Consider the following 17,175-nt stretch of genomic DNA (forward strand, 5'->3'; position numbering starts at 1 on the left):
TTTATAATACCCAATGAGATAGACAATTCTTTCTAAGGAAGCAAGAGGCATTATGGTAACCATTGTTGATAATCTTGTACTCTGTTTTTTACATCATGTACTATGTCTATCCTTGGTTTTGACTGACAGTTTTGTTTTGCCATATTTGACTTTATTCTCCTCAGAAAAAGTAATAAGAACTAAGGAGTAATAAAACCCAAAATGTGTAAATTTTTTTGTAAAAAAGAGAGGGGAAAAAGTGCTCTAAAGGATGAAACTGCAAGTGTGTTTAGGGATGTTAAATATTAATGTTTTTGGTTGGATCATTGAAGACAACTGTTTGCAGTCTCACTGTTTGAATGTCCACTTTGTATTCTTTGATACTGTGACTTGAGCAACTATCTCTAAGATGATAATGTGTAATCTATTAACTGGTGATTTCTTATTTTTTTTGTAGTTCTGTATTACTTGTACCCTTACACCATTTTGTTTTGTTTTGTTTTTTCTCTTTTTCCTTTTAAATAAAATTTTAAAAAATAAAAAAATAATTACACAGAGAACTTCAATGCCTTTTCCCTTCTTAGAAGAAATCCTTGATTTCCATAATTTCATAGATCACAAAACTGAGGCTGAGAGAAACAAATGTACCATATCATTGTCCACCAATCATTATGTCTTAGTGAGTATTTCTTATGCCTAAAACAGTTTCATGCTTTGTATTTTTTTTACTAGAACTAATGTTCTAGTTCTATTTTGAACCATCCAAGCACTTACTATCACTTCACTTCTTACATTTTTCTTCAAGAATTCTGAGGTAAATATCCCTCCTGCAGTTCTGCAACCTAAGGAAATAACAGAACTCTGCAAAAGCCCCAAACTTCCTCTGACACCTGCTCCTTCTACTCTACATCCACTGCTCAGTGAAGGAGCCACATCTCAGTGAGAAAAACATCCTGTGTTCCTCACAGGCAGTAAGATATGTCCCTCAGGAGGGACACATACTGAGGGTAGTAAAGGATCTTTCTCTTCTAGGTACATAAAATCAGCACAGTCTCCCCCCACAGAAAATTTTTGGGGAGTCTATTGTGGTTTTAATGCCTGTTGCTGGACCACAGAAAAATCACAACGTTTTGGGAAAGCGCTGGAGCAGTTCTCTTCTCTGGGCAAGCTAGTGAAATTGCAGAGAATAGAGCTGTGGTGAAGCTATGAGTATCATACCTTGCCTCCCTGACCCATTCACATATCAGGGCTCCCTCTCAACTGCAGTGTCCTAGTGTTTAATGATGCAACAGAACTCTCCTACAGTCTTGGTTCAAAGAGGAAGTGCTATGAATAAGAGATAGCATCTGTCATGACTCCATTCCATTCATCAGTCTTCCTCCTTTCTCATGCAGCATAAGTTGGAACAATGGTGTCACACAGAGGAACAAGTGCCCAACCAGCAGTTTGAAGACTGAGTAAGCCTAAGACACGTGCTGAATGTTTTTACCTCGGCATAGGAGGCACCATGTTGGAACTCCTGTGTCTTTCTTTTCCAGGGAAAATGGGATGAAGCCATAACCCTGCCTATGTCCGGGGATTGTGAGGACAAATGATGGCTGACATATCTTGGAAAGAAAGTTAGCAGCATCCACATAAATTACAATACTTTTATCCTCTGATCCAGCCACCTATTCTAATGAAATCTTCCTCCTGTATGGGATGGTAGAAGTACAGGTTTGTCTTTTGTAGCACTGTTATAGTAGGCCATAACTGTAATCAACTTAAACATCCACCTACAGATGATAGAAATGTTTTATGAGATTTCCTTTTGAAGAAGCAACTTTCAGCTGTTAAAACAGTGGAGCAGCACTGTATGGTTTTGTATAGAATCCTAATGTGAAATTATGATGTGGCTGACATGTGTGAGTTTTTCCAACCACAAACAGCCTCTAGGTATGAATGTCAGGGACATACTGAACTGCTGGGAAATAGATGAAATGCAGAATTCAAGGTCTCTGATTTGTGGTTCTGAGCTTCCAGTGTGCACTTCCAGATACTTTCATGGACACAGCATCTATGCTGAGGTTGCTTTTAGCATAGCTGGACTCAGTGGGGGGTTCTGATTCTCACCTTGGTACTAATTGAATATTTGTCATCTTCAGTCTCATATTTGTAAGCAGATCATGCTGGGTTGTCTGCAGGTCACTATTCCCAGAATTAGACATTAGAAGGAAGATGTTGGTCATGCGCTGGAAACACAAAGTAAATATTTTGCCTGTCTCAGTGAGGATTTATGTCTCTTACATGTGATATCCTTTCCTGAAAAGTACATCATAGTATTCTCAGGTTTCTCATTACTTGTGAGGTGCTGTTGCTCATACATAAGTTTTGGCAGATAGGCCTAAGGAAAGGTTCAACATCATGGAATTTCTCCAGCCCTGGCATTGAAATAAAAAAGATTCTCTGACTGTGAGGAATGTTCTCAGGGTTTTCTTTAGAGGAAATGAAAGTAAGTGCATCCTCCCACCTCTGCAGTGGAACACCAACTTGGTTGGAGATGAGTTCAGCCTGGGAAGCTCCCTTCTGTTTCCCTGGCCTGCAGAATGCATCCTGGGACACAGTAAGCACTGATTGCTGTGCCATAAGAAAACACTCACACTCGGAGAGGAAGCTCTATCTGGAGCAGCAGGCAAGATCTGGCCCTTTACTGGGCCGTTCCTCTTCTGTGGAGACAAAGGTAAGTGTAGAGTGGAAAAAGTAGAATATTGAGCAGTAGTTAGACAATGGCTGCAGATGCTCCCTATTTACTTGGTATGGAGCCTTGAGCCAATAACACTACTAACCTTGGCTGCCCTTGTAGGTGGGTGGCATTAAATCATGAACATGAGCATCCACCATTCCACCTGCTTCTTCATTGGTGCTTATAATATGCAGGGTGTGTTTCCTGACCAACTGTCATACATCAAAAAATGAGGGAAACCCAAATTGTACTCATGATCCTCAAATATCTTGGTGCCTCCTCTAGACTGAATCTCCTTGATCTCAGAGCCACCTGTTTTCTGGACTTTGTCACAGTAGTAGGTGCCTGCATCTGCAAGGGTGACATTACTGATGTGGATTGAAAAGTCCACATTGTTTCTCTTTGTGGTATCTGACACATTTGTAACTCAGGTAAAGTGGCCTCTTTTGAAATCATAAATTAACTCCCGGCCTTGCCCTTGTCCCCTGTTCCACAAGATGACTCCCATAGTTAAGAGGGAGGCTGCAGCGCAGTTCAGAGTGGCTGTCTCTCCTGCAGTGAAGAATATTAAGTTCTCAGGCTGAATCACCTGTAATATCTCTTCTGTGGCTATTGGGATGGAAACTCAGAGTAGTTATTATTCTTCCTGATGATTTCTGTGTGTTTTCCAAAGTTAGTCAGTATAAAATTTCAGTGACTGACTATACACTATGAGTGCATACTGGAGCTCAGCACATTGTGTTTGTAATCACATTTTGCTCTCACACGAACTTCCCTTTATGAAGAAACTGAAGCTCAAAGTGGTTAAGAAACATGATAGAGTGTGAATTTGAATGCCACCAGATTCCTTGCAATTTCATGTCAATATCATGCTTTACCAAGTATTTGTTACACTTCACATTCTGATCACATAGTGCAGTGGATATGGCATAAGGCCAGTCATAAGATTCCTTTAGAGCACTGAGATCCAGGTAGAGGTGGGGGTATTATCAATGGAACATGCATTCAACTATATGAAGTGATGGATCAGTTTCCCTTTTACACAGAGATAAATGCTCAGGATGAGGTTTTTTTTTTTTCTGTCAGCCTATGAAATAGTAGTACATAAACTTCCAATGTGCCACAACATGTAACTTAATAAGAAGTGATGCATTGCTTTAATCCTCTATAACCTTTTCATCACATTATACTGATAGTTAAACCTCATTGTACTGAATTTGTCAGCTATGCTACTGTAATAAATTACTAAAAATTTCTTTCCTTAAATTAATGAGGAAATTGTTGCTTCGTGAATCTGGACATGCAAAGTCCCAGTGTAGTGTCACTCAGTAATGCTCACTTATTAAAATAGAAGAGTATTGAAAGACCTAGAAACAATATTTATGAGATTTATTTAGAATCAGCAAAGATGCAAACCAGCCAAAGAAAGCCAGAACAAAATGAGCAATGCTGGCAACATCATGATACCAAGCTTTAAGCTATGCTCTCCAACTATAGTAGAAAATCAGCATGGTTCCCTGACCAGGAATGGCAGGTGAGTGACTCCTCGGATATTCCCAGTTTAAGTCCCCTGCCAATTCACAGACTGGACTGCATCCTGGATTAATTCCTCACTTTTCATCATCAAGGAGCTGCACATCTTGTCACTGCTGGTTTGCAAACAACACTGGTCCCCATTTACCGCACATGAGCCAAGTCCAAAAATTACTCCATGGTAGTGGGCTGGGCCCCACTATATATTTTCTTTCTGTTCCCTGGACTGGGGTAGTGCTCTCACACTTCTTGGGCAGCCCTGAGGCAGAGGCACTACTGTAATCCACAGGTGTTGTACTCATGCCTTTTGGTGATGATCAAAAAGCATGAGTTTTGGAACTGATTACGAATGGTCTAAGAGGCCAGGTGATGACCTGACCTGCCTTAGGTCATGGTCTGTTGGCTCACTTTACCATGATTCGGTCATGGGGGCCACTTTCTGTCCCCCAAAAAGCATACCTATGGGATGCCTGGTTTAAAAGACTACCTAAAACCAAAAGGCTGATCTTTTATTTATGGCTTATCACAATGGCTACAAGTTTACAAAAACTCTCCATCTTTAGGCCTTTATTTTATGAATGTGTCCCTCTCTCCCTCTGCTCCTCCAGGATCCCTCCCCTTACCCACACTTAGGAGGTATATTCTTTCTTTACAGCTTCTACCCTGTATCTCACACACCAAATCCTGCAGCTTTTCAGTGTCCTCCTTTCCTCCCTGCTTCACCCATTTCTCAGTCCTTCCCCATGGCACATGCCAGACTGCATTTCCAGGTGTGTGCTGGGGGAGGTGGGCATGGACAACATTGGGCTGTGTGCTGGTGGCACAGGCAGGGCCTGTGTCATATGCAGTGGGACTGCTAGGGTTGGTCTGGTCCCAGCTCCATATCTCCCTGTGGGCTCCACACACCTCCTGAGGAGTCCCAGCCCCCTTCCCCATCTCCCGCCCCCACCCCTGAGCACAAGCTCGGCTCCAGGTGGCAGCACAGAGAAGAAGGCAATAGATGGGGCAAAAGAAAAAAAGAGAGGAAGAAAAGAAAAAGACCTCCCGGATCAGGCAGAGGCCTCTGCCCACACTTCCGATTGTCAGGCCAGCGCCTGCAAAGGTGGCCAAAAGGAATACACCTTGGCCAGACCAGGCCAGGTGGAAAGCAGAGCCACCCAGCAGCTGCTGATAATTAATCTACAAAAGGGTTTCCAGTTGTCTTATTATAGTTCAAATTGGCCAAATATATTTGAGTGTACTCTGATTTTATAAAATATATCTGTTTCTTGTTCAGTCTGTTTATACTGTACAGATCATCTGTCCATATTTGTCCATTTGCCTGCTCTCTAAATAGCTGTTCACGTTTTTATTTGAGCTCAACAATTTTTTCCTTTTTTACATTCTCAAACTATTTAATCAATGTTCATTTGGGTTATAGATTAAAAAACATGCTTCTACCTAGTTTTCCAGCTTGTCAAAAGGTGCTAAAACTGGTTAAATAAAATCTCTTGGGGTGAGGAGACATTGGATAAGACTTCAATTGATAGATGGGAAAAGTGGCCACCTGGTAATTTTACCGGCCTTTTTTATCGATTAAAGCCTGCAATAATCTCCATAGCTTATGGGAGACACCTCGACTAAAGTTCATATGACTGACTTCTGGGAGAATATGGCAGATAGATAACAGCAGCTATGAAGGCTCTCTGAGATAGCCAGCTTAGAATCCAGGAATGGTGCAGTATGAGGAATCCTAAGCAAGGGGAGATATACCCTGCCAACCCAGGAATGAGCTAAGCTGAGAGAAACCAACTGGAAATGCAATCCTGGTGTTATAACTGGAACAAATAAAATCTCAGCATGGAAGCTGGAACCTGCACCTCTGGAAACCGTGATTTGAATTTCCTGCCACTGCTGCTGTGTCTGAATTGCCACAGCAGGGAGAGAGATGTGTGAAGCTCTGAGAGCAGGAATCAGCAAACAGACTTGAGAGCAGGACTGGCGGGGAGCCCTGCATTGACCTGAGGTGAGTGAGAGGAACAGGGACCCTTCCATAGAGTAGGAGGCTCCAACAGAGGACATTCTGGGACCAAGCAGATTAGCTGGAATAGGACGCTGCAGTGACTTTAGTCGCATATTCCCCTCTCAAGTGGGGTTGGTGGGGAGCACTTGGCCTGGATGATGCCATGGATTAAGACCCAGTAGCCTAGCCCAAACCAAGTTCCAGTGCCTGGCAGTGCACCCTAGTGGTGAAGCTTTTAGTAGGTTGACCTGGAGGGGTGGGCACAGCAGAGGCTGCCCAGGTCTGTGTCTCCCTAGTACACTGCAGTGGGCAGGAACACCTAGCTGGCAGATTCAAACCATCGTAATCAACAAAGAAAGAAACTGGGCCTTCTATATACACTTGTATGGAAGGAACAAAAAGTATGCGAAGAGTGAGCAACAAGAAAGGGTCCTCAGTGCCCAATCCTGAGAACACTGATCCAGGAAATGTTAATGCAAAGGAGAATGAGGACTGAAAGCATGCAATATCAGACATGGCACCAACAGACATAAAGCAATATCTCCGGAGCCTCATAGATAAGTTCAAAAGTGAAGTATTTAATGAAGTAAAGCAAGATATAAGTAGAATAGTTAGAGAAATGCTAAGCACCACCCAAGAAAAAACAGATGGTGAAATGGAAGAACAAAAAAAAAGGGGAGAATTGTTTGATGGAGAAAATAGAGAAAACATAGAATATATGAGGCAGGTTCAAAGAGATTACCAGGAAACTAAAAACTCTATTGAAAGCTGGCATAACAGCTTGAAAGAAACTAAGGATAGATTATCTGAACTGGAGGACAGATTTGTAATGTGGGAGCATGAAATGAAAAACTTCTTAAAAATAACAAGGAAATAAACAGCAATAATACAAAGGCTAGAGGATGATAAGAGGATCTATAACTTAAGAATTAAGAACATAAAAGAAGAAGTAGGGACACAAACAAATGAACTACAAAGGCTATTCACAGAAATAATCCAGGAGAATTTCCCTAACTTAGCAAAAGGTAAAGATATTCAAATGTATGAGGCATACCGGACTCCAGCCACCTACAATCCAAACAGAGCTACACCCAGGCATATAATAATCAAATTTCTAGAAATCCAATGCAAGAACAGAATATTAAAATCCATCAGAGACAAGAAACAGACCACTTACAAGGGAGCACCCATCAGATTTACAGCAGACTTCTCAGCACAAACCATCAAATCATGAATAGTGTGGGGGGGGGGAGAAATAATTCAAGCTTTGAAAGATAATGACCTCCAGCCAAGATTAATATATCCTGCACAACTGTCTCTAGACATTTATGGAGAAACAAGGTGTTTCCAAGATAAAGAGGAACTTGGGGAATTTGCAACCACCAGTTCAAATCTACAGAGAATACTGCAGGACATTCTAAAAAAGAAAAATGCCAAGATTCCAGAAACAGTGGCAGAGAGGCCACAATGAACGGAGCAAAAAGCAAAATGAAAAAGACAAACTGACAACTAATGACAGAAAAAGAGCTCAACAGAAAGGAGGCAGAGAAGGTTGGATGATAGTAACAGCTATTTTGGAGAAAACAAGACATCATAATAGCTAGTGCTGATTTAATATCATCTTGTTTTGAAGTCTCATTAAGCTTTTGTTCTTCTGTCTCCATTGGTCTTAACATGTTGTATCTTATTGGATTTTATTATATGTGAAAATATAAACAAAAACTTTTATAGACAAGGAGATTATACAGAAACCATTGCTCATTTTCTGTTAGTTGATTCTAAATAGCCTGTAATGTTGTCATTCTCTTAAATGGTTTTACCTTGTCTTGATATGTTTGATGCTACAGTATGCGAAGTTTATGCAAAGATTTCAAGGAAAGAGATGCTATGGTGACTACTTTTAAGTCAGGATATCTTGTGGTGAAACACTATTTTGCTTAAATGGTTATGTTTTGACCTGTGATGTTTTGTTATGTCCTCTTTTATCTCAATCTTCTTTTTTATTATTTATTTTTTTATTTTTATCTTTTTAATTAAGGGAAAAATAAATAAAAAATAGCAGGATATAATATAGTAACCCACTTTGCTTTTCTATTAATTTGATTTGAAACCCTGTATTGCTCTCACCATCTTGTTTTGACTGATTTTCCTCTATTCTGTTTTGCTTGATAGTACAAAGTGCGAGAGTGTAGGCAACAACTCTGAAGACGATAAGATTCATTATGACACCCATTCTGGTTTGACTATTATCTTCTTTTGAAGTCCTGTAATGTCTCCAATATTTTGATTTTATTGGTTTTGTTCTTTACTGTTTTGTTCAATTTTATTATAACTGATGATATAGGCAATTCTTTTTAAGATAGCATGGGTCAGTATGGTAACCATTGTTGATCACCTTGTATTTTGTTTTTACATTATGTATTATGTCCATCCTTTTGATTTGACTGACTCTGTCTTGTTATGTCACATTTAGTTTTATTGTCCTCAAAAAAAGTAATAAGAACTGTTGGAGTAATAAAATCCAAAATTGTAATTGTCATTGTACAAAAGGGAGGAAAAGAAAGTGGTCTAAAGTATATAACTACATGTATATTTAAGTGTACAAGATAGATAACCATATTACTGAGTTTTGTTGGATCATGGAACAGAACTGTTTGCAGTCTTGCTGTTTGAAAGTCCACTTTGTATACTTTAATTTTGTAACTTGAACAACTATTTCTAAGATGACAATATTTAATCTATTAACTAGTGATTTCCTACTGTTTGTTGAAATTCTGTATAACTTGTACCCATTTTCTGTTTTTTTCTTTTTCTCCTTAAATAAAATTTAAAAAAATATAAAGTTCATATGACTAAGACAATTCATTGTTGCTGATCTGATGGTATATTCATGCTTTCAAGTATAACATTCAGATTGTTTCCTCTTTTTATTGTATTCCAGCAAAAGATACCAATCAGACCAACATGAACAAGTCAAATAATAATTTTTAAACAAAAATTTATATATTATATGATGATAAGTGTTTCCTTTCAGATCCAGACATATGCTTAGAGATGCTTCACAAATTTCTTCAGTGTTCAAATGTTAAAACACTCATGGTTGATAGCCATTTAATGTTCTATGTTAAGCTTACTCCTATACTGTACTGTACTGTTATCAATCTTCTGGATGTTCAGTGACTGAAATTAAGAAATAATTATAAATTCCTTTTGGATTGCTTTTGCTGGAATCCACCAGATCTTTTCCAGAAAGGTTATATGACGCATGCAGAACAAGACTAGCACTGGGGCAGAGGCAAGGTTTGAGCCTTTCCCAGCCCATCCACCTGTGCTGGCTCAGCCCTCAGCTGAGCCATAATTAACTATAACTCAACTGGCATTAAATGACACCGTAGCTGATCTCTCTCCTAAATAAAAGGTAAAATTAATAAAACAGTCCATCCTCCAAAAAGCAGATGACATTAGACATTCTAACAACATAAAGAGATACTTTTATATGATACATAAATGACATGCCATTTCCTAAAATTGCCTGGACCTTATCCTTATAGGAAGCCATTACTAAATTTATGATCATAAATACCCTGTTGATTGTATTATTTGATTCTTGCATACTTAATTAATTCTACAGCCTTCCACCATGGGTCAGATCCCAAGACAAAAGGCTAAACTTGGCCCTCAAACCCCATAGGGAAAACTTCTTAATGTGGTTTTTGGTGTTTTCAACCACAGGGATAAAAAATAAAAATCTTATCTTTTAGCACTGACACTTGGAGCTCTGAGACAGGTAAGCTGACATAAGGTGGAGCTGCCTGAGCCCCTCCTGGACCACGCTTTAAATGCAGCAGAAGGACATTGAGCAAGAGAGTGCCCCATACTGGTGTTTCTTTGTGGCCTTGCCTCAGGGCTACTGGATTGTCCTATCCACCAGAGAGTGGCTAAGCCATCCTCCTAACTTCTAACCCTCACAGGAAATGCCAACACTGTCAGATTCATCACTGAAAGATCTGCATGTACTTGCTGCTAAAGACTGATGGGGCTCAGTCTGACAATCCCCATTAAGGTGACCTCAGAGTCCCAAGTCCCACTATAGGTCTCAGGTAAGACATTCTCTATACTTGTGGACATAGAGGCCATATATAGGGTTCTTCCTAAGCTTTCAGGCCACTCACTGTATTAAGTCTCTATATGGGATATTGATGGCCAACCTGTGCAGCCTTTACAGACAGGGCCTATTTCATGTAGGTTCCCAATTTGTTGCTTCTCTGGTCGAACCTATAGCTTGAGATACCTCCAATCCCACCTGCACTGCCCATGCAATGCCTGTTTTAATTCATCTATGGGATCCTTAAATTTTTCCTTGTGTTCCCCAATATCCTATAGCTTCCAAACATTTATACGAACTTAAATGTATAATTAAGTGCCTTTTAGAGATGGTTTTCTTAAACCTATCAATTCACCCTATAATACTCCCATTCTCTTGGTACTTAAGCCAGATGGGTCTTACCCTCTAGTACAAAACCTTAGGATGCTCAATAGTGCTGTTACCCCAATCCACCCAGTGGTGTCAAACCTTTATATCATGCTCTTTCATACCCCTCCCTCTACCACTCATTTTACAATCCTAAATCTTAAAAATGCCTTTCTATTCCTTTTTGTTTATGCAGACTAACCCAGACACTGAGGATTCAACAGCTTACACCTGTTATCTCTAATAAAACCTCTTCTCAGGGATACATAGCACCCACTTACTTTCTGATTCACAAATTTCTCAGACATAAACCTGGTCATGACTGACAGAAAAATTTTACACACATTCCTTGTCACAAAAATCTCAAATATCTTCTCATCTTTGTTTATACTTTTTCAGGATAAATAAAAGCCTTTCCCACAATCAGGGAGACTGCTGATATACTTACTAAAGTCCTGTTACATGAAATCATTGCAAGGACAATAACCAAGGTGGAGCAGTCCATACCTGGTCTTCTCGGCAACCTCAACAGTGGTCAAAGTTGCTAGACTGCCATCCTGGTTTCACATCACTCAGGCTAAGTGGTGCCCTCCCAGCCCTAGATCTAACCATCCTTTTACCCTCTCATCTCCACCTCACCAAGGCCTCACAACCACAACTCTTAGGCTAAGTCATGTTTTGTTGTTCAGTTTGGTTCCTAATTTCTTACATTCTATTAATTATCCTTTCTACAGCAAGACTCTTAACAGTCTTTCCTAAAGACTCCCACATCACGTATAAGATCATCTTCATGTTGTTCTACATTAAAACTGTTTTAGTTCTCATAACCCTCAGCTGTTTGGTTAAACATGAGATCCCTAAAGGCCTAGGCTCCTATCTTCCTAATAGTGACACAGCCCCAGCCCTCCCCACCACTCCTATTCTTTCCAGCTCAACACCTGGACCAGAGACAAGTCTTACCTACCTACCCTCTTAACTTTTACTCTTTCAGATGGGGGAATAATCACTTCTCATAACTTCACTCCTCCTAACCCCACACTTACTTTTCAGAATTCTACCTCACCATGGCAATGATTCTACCTCAACATGGTCCTGATAAAATGACATATCTAAGTCAAAGGCACTTTTCCTTCCACCTCACCTGGGTCCTGAAATATGACAGTGGCCTGCCTCCTCATGACACCTGGTCTCTTTGTTTTTCCAGTCTAACGTGTGGGCAATCATTAATGATAAAGTTGTCCTAGCTAAAACACCTGGCATCAGCTTCTACATGGGTATCAACTGTCATCCCTTCGACCCTCCTAAACCTCAGCACTCCCTTTCAGCATGAACCAGTAAAAAAAAAAACCCAACTTCATCCTTTTTTCCTAACAATGAAAAGAAAGGAATGAGAGAATTTTGCCCTGAATATGAAGCTGTAGTGATGGGAGCCTGGGATGTGGAACCAAAGGGCTCTATCTTGAGGTCACCTTTCCTGACCCTAGGAAATTTACCTGTGGTGCAAAATGAGTTCCAATGGGCTACTTGTGCATCACTAATGCCCCTTAGGTACCACCCCAAACCTAAGCTATGTGTATGCCCCCCACAACTCATGCTGAGCAGAAGAAAGCAAAATCCCGGAGGTTATGGAGTCTCTCTCCACATTTTTAAAATAGAGGCCACTTTTATCTCATATTTCTATCTTTTGAGCCATGCCAAAAATTCTATCAGTACTGATGTAAGAACAGATATGTAGAAGAGTTGAACCCAAGAAGATGCAAAAGAGCAAACCGAAACACACACATATATGATTGTTGACAAGCCAAAATATTTGTGGAAAAAGAACATCTTTTTAACAAGTTGTTCTAGGAAAACTGGAGAGGCACAAGCAAAAAGTGAAATTATATTCCTCTACATATTTCTGTGCTAAAAATCAAAGAATATTGGGCAAAGATCTATGTATAAAACTAGAAACAACTTTACTGGTTGGAAGAAACACGGAGGAAACACTTTAAGCCATAGTTAAATATAGAGCCTTTCTCAATACTCCAAAGCATAGACAATAATATATAAAATAAGAAATAGGACTATATCAAATTAAAAGATTGTGTTTGGCAAAGAAACAACTACCAGAATGAAGAGGCAAATGGGAGAACATCTTTGATAGCTACTCTTCTAACATAGGAGCAATATCTATAATATATAAATCACTCAGCAAAACTGTACTATATAAAACAAAGAATTTAATACAACTGGGAAACGAAAATAGATGTTTCTAAAAATTAAGTGTTTAAATTAAAATGTTTGTTTTGTTTTACTTGTTTGGGACCTTTTGGCTTTCTATTGATTTGGTTGTTTTCTGTTGCCTTTAGTAAGATAACAAATTAATCAAGCTTTCTGGAAGGATGGTTGGTTTAAACAGTCCTAGCTGGAATGCAGGCATCAAAATCTCTCAGGATGTTTGGAAATAAACATATAAGGATAAAAAGTTCTCTTCAAACCAAGGTTATGTTGAAGAAGGTTTATACAAACTCAAAAATATAAACTTTGCAGTTTAGCCATACGATGAGATGATTTCGACCTGTTTTGCTTTTCCATACATATAATTTGGATTTACTTGTATGCTGCTAAATCTGATATATTTATATTACTATATTCCTATTTCCTACTACCAACATTTTAACATAAGTAGATCTCTGGCAAATGGGTTAAATTAAAGTTTTGGTATGCTGAAACACAAGTCTTCAGAACAGTTAACATATGTATTGCCTATGTTGCTAGCCAGTGTTGAATACATTTGTCTCCTTTGTATTTTTTATTTTGAAGAGACTAAAACCAAAAGAAATAAAACAGGTTAGAGACAGTCAAACAAAACAGTGAATGTGATACAAGACTTTAAAACAAGGTAAAAGTAAACCAGCAATGGTTACCATGATGCCTATTGCTATCTTCAAAATAGCTTGCCCATAACTGCGTGCACAATAAAATAAAAAAAAAAAAACAGAACAGAGTAAAACCAATCAAAATAAAATAATGAAAACAATACAAGAATCCAAAGCAAGAAAACAGGAATACAACAGTAGCTACCATAATGTGTCTTGTTATCTTCAAAGTAGCTGTTTATATCATCAGACATACTAAAACAAAAGGAATAGTCAACCAAAACAAAACAGTGAATGTAATACAAGGCTTCAAAACAAGATAAAGGAAAATCAATAATGGCTACTATCTTGCCTTTTTTATCTTTAAAATAACTACCCATACCATCAGGCATAACAAAATTAAACAAAACACAATAAAGTCAATCAAAATGAAACAATAAAAGCAATACAGGTCTTCAAAACATGACAATAAGAATACAACATTGTCTATCATAATGCACTTTCTTATCTTGAAAGTAGCTGCTTATAGCATCAGACATAATAAAATAAAAAAAGAAATAGAATAAAATAAATAAAAGAAAACAAGTAAAGCAATTCAAGACTTCAAAACAAGATAATAGGAAATCAATAATGGCTACTATAATACATTTTGTTATTTCTGAAATAGCTGTCCATGTCATCAAATACCATAAAATCAAACAAAACACAACAGAATAAAACCAAGCTAAACATAACAGTGAAAATAATGCAGAGTATCTAAACAGGATATAGATGAACAATGGCCATTGACTTCAGCGTCTAGATATCTCTGCCCTTTGCACCTTCTTCTGATCTATTGAGCATTTTGGATCCCACTAACTCCTTTAGTTTTTTATACTAGGGAGACAACATGATGTTCACTCATTTGACTCTGAACCATTTCACCCATGAGCATGATTTCAAGTTGTATCCATTTACGTACAAGAGATTCAAGGTTATCATTATAGCTGAGTAGTTGTCCATCGTATAAAGATGCCATATCTTTTCTATCCATTCTGCAGTTGATGGGCAAACTACCCTTATTGTTTTGTGATTCCCTGTCACATACAGCATTGTTTTCTCCCCTTTGACTTTTAGCCTAGGAGTTTTCCTTTTGAGTTAAATGTGTTTCTTGAATAAAGCATATTGATGTATCTTGTCTCCCGATTCAGTCTGCTTGTTTATTTTTATTGGTGAATTGAGACCATCTACATTAATGGTTATGGTCAGCATGCACTGGCTTGTGTCTGCCATGCTACTTTCCAGCCATTGGCTCCCTGCTTTTCTCCTCCATTCAGTTGTATGCCCTGCTCAGGGATCACCCCTTTGTTGCTATTCCTGGAACCATGGTTTTTTTTTTTAAATCTCTCTCTAGAATATCTTTCAGTTTTGTTTGTAGGATTGGTTTGACGTTCATGAATTCCTTCAGTTACTCTTTGTCATGGAAGTATCTTGTTTTTCCTCTAATGTTGAAAGATAGTCTTGCAGAGTACAACAACCTGGGTTGTTTTCTTTCAGGGCTTGAATTACTTTACTCTAAGCTCTTGTTGACTTGATGGTTTGTGATGAGAAGTCTGTCATGATTCTGACAGGTTTTCCATTATACCTGATCTGTTTTTTTTCTCTAATAACTTTTAATATTCTATTCTTGTGTTGATGTCTGGAATCTTGATTATATGGGTGTAGATTTATTTTAGTTATGTCTAGCTGCAGTTGTATATGCCTCACTTATGTGTATATCACATCTTTTTTTCATATTTGGGAAATTTTACACTACTACTTTTGTAAATAGAGTTTTAATGTCATTTGTGTTGACCCCTGCCTTTTCATTGACACCTATTCTTAAATTATTTTGCTTTGTGTTATCTTGAAATCATTGAATTGTTATTTCTTGGTTATTTATGATTTTTAAGAGATTTTTCCTTTTATTCTTGCAAGCTAGACACCTATCTTCAAAGTCTAAATATCTATCTTTAGTTTCTTTGAAGCAGTTTTTCCAGCTTTCAACGGAGTTTTTAATTTCCTAGGTATCACTTTGAATCTGTTTTAAGATTTCTAAATCTCTCTTAAATTTTTCATTCATGGTTTTTCTCATTCTACTGTGCTTCTCTATTCTTTTTGTTTATGTGTTCCTTAGACATTATTAGTACTTCTTTTATTACGTTATTCATTTCTTTTACCTGAGATACTATTTCTCTTCTAATTACTTTTATAGCTTCATGAAGTTGTCTCTTTACTTCAGTTGCCATTATTTCAGAAACTTCAGGTGTGTGACTCCTGATCTCTTCTGTGTTCACATCTTCTGGACTTGCTCTGCTTGGGTTGGGGTCCAGGGACTGCCTTATGCTTCTTCATCTTGATGTTTCCTTGGGTTCTTCCAAACAAACAGGTAGTGTGGCACTTCCCATGTTGGTTACAATTCTTCCAGAGTGTGACTGTTTGGTTCTCCTGGCCAGTGTTGCTATGAGTATCCAATGGTGACCGTTGTGTGCACTGGTGCAGAGCTGGCTTCTACCTCCCTACTGTGCTAGCTTTTGATGGCTGCTGGGTTACAAGCCTAGGCAAGGCCGGCTGCTGTCTCCTTGCCAACTTGTTTACTAGTATGCACTGGCTCTGTTACATCTTTGCAATGCAATATTCAATGATTTCTATGTTTTAAATGTTGTAACTAATAATAGACCCTGAGGGAAACGTAACCTAAGAGCAACTCTTTCTAAACCACTTTGTTGCTCACAACAAGTTATAAGGATGTTAAGACTGATGTCTAATGATCTTTTCACATCCCTAACTCAACATAGGCTGACATTTCAGACAGAACCATCCTGGCAAGAATGGAAATCCAAACCAAAATCATATGTTGATTAATTTTTGATGCCTTCTAATAAATTATTCATGGACAGGAAATGAGTCCTGATAAAATAAAAGAATAGACTCAATGGGTCAACAATACCAGCATGTAAGCAAAGTCGAGAGTTGCTCTATTTGTTTCTAACTCATTCTTACAGTGAGATTACCTGAAAGCTAAAGTCTTTCTACTTGGTGGAGCTCATGCATTTCACAATGCTTCTCCATTTGAGTAGAGTAGTAAACAAAGCAACAACAGACAGTATCTCCCCAATCCAAAGCCTGTAATACAGAGGTAGAGTGGGAGAGAGAGGGAGAGAGAGAGAGACTTTCTGATTTCTTTAGTTTACCTTCTGACTTTGACTTCTACTTTCAGGATCAAGAATCTGGCTCTTCTTACTGGTACACCTCAGTTTCTGTGCACTAACCCAGAAATGAACAGACAGGCAGATGACATGAAATCCCAGATCCCTCAGGAATGAGGAATGAACTAAGAAGCAGCAAAGCTTCTTTAAATTTAGGAATTTAAATTATTTATTTTTATATATTTATTAAGGAATTATTTATAAATAATATATATGTATAAATAATTTACATATTTTTTTAGGAATTATTTATTTTTTTACCCTGTTCATCTATATCATTTTTTACTCTAATCATCTTATACCAGAATGGACACAAATCCCTCTCCACTTGCCTGTTCTAATAGAACTCCTTGAACCAGAATTGCAACATACCTGTATTC

At 38.3% G+C, this 17,175-nt stretch overlaps 1 protein-coding gene across 4 annotated transcripts in view; it reads right to left on the minus strand.

Moving 5' to 3' along the window:
* The window catches only part of LOC101788125 (signal-regulatory protein gamma-like), an 81,568-nt gene that overhangs the window by 60,268 nt on the left and 4,125 nt on the right, over nt 1-17,175 (minus strand). The window lies entirely within an intron of this gene.

This window comes from Cavia porcellus, unplaced genomic scaffold, assembly GCF_034190915.1.
Source record: "Cavia porcellus strain 051 isolate PalLab524CR breed Dunkin Hartley unplaced genomic scaffold, mCavPor4.1 scaffold_5, whole genome shotgun sequence".
NCBI lineage: Eukaryota > Metazoa > Chordata > Mammalia > Rodentia > Caviidae > Cavia > Cavia porcellus.